Source organism: Lasioglossum baleicum, chromosome 15 (genome assembly GCF_051020765.1).
Source record: "Lasioglossum baleicum chromosome 15, iyLasBale1, whole genome shotgun sequence".
Classification (NCBI taxonomy): domain Eukaryota; kingdom Metazoa; phylum Arthropoda; class Insecta; order Hymenoptera; family Halictidae; genus Lasioglossum; species Lasioglossum baleicum.
The window spans coordinates 6,958,732-6,962,919 of NC_134943.1; the positions used below are offsets into that span (position 1 = coordinate 6,958,732).

At 43.1% G+C, this 4,188-nt stretch overlaps 1 protein-coding gene across 1 annotated transcript in view; it reads left to right on the plus strand.

Moving 5' to 3' along the window:
• The window catches only part of LOC143216224 (headcase protein-like), a 207,044-nt gene that overhangs the window by 102,811 nt on the left and 100,045 nt on the right, over positions 1 to 4,188 (plus strand). The window lies entirely within an intron of this gene.

The window sequence follows — 4,188 nt, forward strand, 5'->3', positions numbered from 1 at the left end:
AGGTTGCAGTAAGGATAGCAGGGGGTTTGCCAATGGCCAGGAGCAGCTTTCTGCCCGTGAATGGCATCCATCGGTTTCGAAACTGAAGAAGGAGAGGAGGGCAGGCAGGAGGACGAGGCGAAGAGGCGAGACAGAAACTTGTGCAGTCTCAGGCCCTCGGCAGACCTCGAAACAGCCTTACATAAGCCGTCGACTGAGTGGCTTTGCTACCTTGAAGTCGGTCGTTGCCGCTGCCTTCGTCGTCCCCTGCAATCGCGCTGCGCGCTGCACCGCGTATGCACCGCGTATGCATCGAACGTTCTTTACAGCCGACTGGCAATCAAGACTCGCGACGCACGGACGGGGAACGGAGGAGACATCGGAACGGATAGATTTCAGTATCAACGTGGGAATGCCTGCGCCCGGTATCGATCGCTCTCTCGCACCGCCGACAATAAATTGTTGATTCGCGTCCATGCCTCCGAGACGTCGTTAGCAAGACGTTCCTCCTCGCCTTTGCGCATTATTGTTGTCATTATGCCCCCACGGCTCGCGCGAACATGCTAACGAGCCAATTCCTAGGCGAACGACGATTCCACGGTCCGACATCACGTTGTCCCGCACTTTTTTTCACGATGCTGCATCCTTTCCCCCGTCGGAAGACAGTTAGAGAGTCTCTGCCGGATGCATCCTGCACTCTAGAATTTCTACAAGGGCACAGGCCGTTGCAACTTGCATGCAAATTTTTCTACTTGTAGCTGAGGGTGCAAAGTAATCTATAAAAAATTTTCGGGTAGAAATCAAAAAGTGAAAGTTCGTAAAAAAAAATTACCGAAAAGACCTACTCCAGTCCAACAATTCCGACAGGGAGACACTCGTTCTTCGACCATTTTTAAGAACGTTAATAATCGGGAGCGCGTTAATAAAAATTTGCATGTATGTAGTTCAACGTTAGAATTACGCGACAAGAAAATTACGACCGCGCATATAAAAAATTGCAACAACGTAAAAAAGAATGACTAATCATCCTATGTCCATTTGGAGACAGTCTGGTGGAATAGTCGCTTCCCGTGTAAATAGCTGGGACAGAATATGTGTATGGGTTGCGGCGTGGATATAAAACAGTATCGAGCACGTACGACGCAGTGCTCGGATCGAATCAGTTTCCAAAAGCCATCTGGGCTGTCTAACGCGTTTTGTGTGCCTCCCCGGAGACGCGCTCCGCATTTCCCGCGATGCAATCTCCGCGGACGCGTCTCCCGAATGGAACTGTCTGCCGAAGTATACAGAGATCGATGATATATTCTGGATCTTATCGGATCGCGGAAGCTGTCTGAACCAGCCTCGTGTTCCCGAATCGACGTTCCTTTCCTCTCCTTGCTGGATATTGTTGCGGCGTCGCGCGCCATCTTGGAATTCATCGGACAATTTTTCGTCCGCTTCGGTGGAGATTCGAGTTGGCATGCGTGGGAGGCTGTTCCAGGCTCTCGCGAACTTTCCTTTCGTATTTGCAACTCGTAGGGGAAGTTGCTGCACTGAGAATCGAGTCCGGTTTGGCTAGAATGTCAGCGCACAATGTTGCAGTGGAACTGGCTTCCGAACGGCTTCGAGACCGTGCATATTATGTTTCATGTTGCAATTAGCTGTGTGTCGCGTTGGTCAATTTGTGCGGGGACATCGAAGTCGATTCCAGTAGACATTAATTCGATTTTACTTCCAGGTCGCGTTTATATCTCGCGGTCTTGATCTAGTCGCTCTTCGGGATCGGATTTCAGGTTGTGTTACAGATAGCCGGACATACGATTCGCGAGATTTTTTCACTGAAACGGTTCTCCGTTTCTACTTTGTACACTTCTCGAGGTGCACGCAGATTTTCTGCTCGTTCCTCACGTAGTTCTCCTTGCATCTGCAGGCTGCCTTCAGGGGGTTGCATTCCTGCAACGAAGTTTGCATTTTTAGACGCACGGTTTTGAAGAATACCCTATTCAGTTCTTTTCTGTTGTGGAAATTTATTTTAATAAATGCAGCGGAATCTCCAATAATTGGAGAATCAAATAGTTAATAAATCGAATTGAGAACCTGATAAATTGAGCTCGCATCTCGAGATTTGTAATTACGTCAAGTTACTTACTAGTTTCGGACAGGTTTTCTCCGTCGGTTTAGGGACCTTGCAAGTCGGCTCGCATCTTTTCCCACACCACGACCATGCCTCGTTCTTAGGGCACTTCTCCTTCGACGATAAAGTTGCTCCTGCAGCTACTGTTAATTAACAAGCCCCGGGATAAAATATTAACTGGCTACAATAAAAAAGTACCGTAAAATTCAAGTAATTTATTCGACGAAGCAAGAAGAGAGTCAAGATTTATCATGGCAACTTTATCTCTTTGTATTTCATAGGAAATTCCGTGCACTTGCAAATACGGCTAATTCAATTTACTGTACTCAATGTATTAGTGTGAACATTCATTTTTAAAGACAAATTACAAGGCTCGTAGAAGAGTCACGCGTTTAAAAATCTCGAATATAAACTTACAAACGACTATCAAGGCAAGAAACACAAGTCCAACAACGCACCGAGCCATCGTAAATCATTCGATTCTGTCACTATTATTGACTCTGAAGAGCTGCGAGAGATCGTTCCTCCGACACGGTTTTATACTCGCGTCTTCACGCAAATACTGCCGGTTGATTAATGCAAAAGCTGTGCAAATATCTCGCGGAAAGGCTTCATACGCTTTGAAACGTAATGCCAACGACCTGTCGCGTTTCGTTATCGTTCTTTCGCCAATAATTCACGAGGACACAACTGTTAGGAACAACTGTTTATTTTATCTGCATTGGACAAGTTATATTAACGCGAATTTTTACTGGCGATTTTTGCACTTGATGATATCGATGCACACGTGCTTCTCGTTCCGAACGAATCCTGGCTTGCATCTGCAATCTCCTGTTTTATCTGTGCACCTCTGCAACAGATTCAGAGTCGTGAGAGTAATTTGCCAGGTGAAGGGTGGAGTTTAATTAAAGTTTTAATAGTAGAGGAGTCTAATTTAGTCTGGGAAGGGACGATTCCTCTTTGTACGACTTACGAAGTCCGGGCAGATGGTCCAACCAGGTTGCAAAATCCCACAATCAGGTTCGCAAACCTTTCCACACCAGCTCCATACTTCGTTTTTAGGACACTCCTTCGGTGGCTTGGGAGTTGTGGCTTTTTTGGCATCTGTAATAATTATTTTAATTGTTTTTGTGAATTGTATGAAATTTCTTGATATACAGTGGGTGTACAAAGGATTCGTACATCTTTTAAAAACCAATAATTTTTTATAATTGTACCAAACGACCTGGTCTTTTTATAATCAATTAGAAGCATTGGTTTACGAAATGATATGCAAAAAAGATTTCCCAAAAATTGTAATTTACAAGGTACATACAAAAATAAAAAAGGCATTCTTCAAAACTTTTTTATTTGGGTCCTTAATGAAAATTTAATATATATGTTTTTTAGATCTATGTTACTTATATACATGTTGAAAATTTCATAGAAATTTTTTATTTGTGCATGTAACCTTGTAAATTATAATTTTTTTTGCGTATCATTTCGTGAACCAATGCTTCCAATTGATTATAAAAAATCAGGTCGTTTGGTACAATTATAAAAATTTTATTAGTTTTTAAAAGATGTACGAATAATTGTATATTCACTGTAGATATTGCTATGAATGTTAATACTCACCAGTAGCCACCAAGAAAACAACCAGCGTCAGAACGACGATTTGACGAAGCATGACGAATTTTTCGGAACCTGTATATTACTGCAAATGTTGAGTGACCTGTAGTAACCAATATTTTCGAGTTGCCGGTATTTTATACTTCTGGCAGTCATGGAAACTCCTGACGATGTCTGTTCCTTCGCTCGAGATAACGCCGGCTTCGAGATAACTCGGATAATTAATGCAAAAGCTGTGCAAATAGTGCCCAGGAAATTAGCATTCGGCGTAAAACCAGCGCGAAGAATAATTTTTGCGACGGCAACGTGATTCATTTATCTGCGTCGACGCTCGGGCGAAGTCTTTAATCATTCTCAGCCTTTAAATCACGATGTTTAACTTCTGACACTTAGGATACGGTAATTTAATATAATTACGACGGAAAGAAAGTTGTACTGCTAAAATCTATTTATTATTCTCACAGAGCATTGCTACATATTTA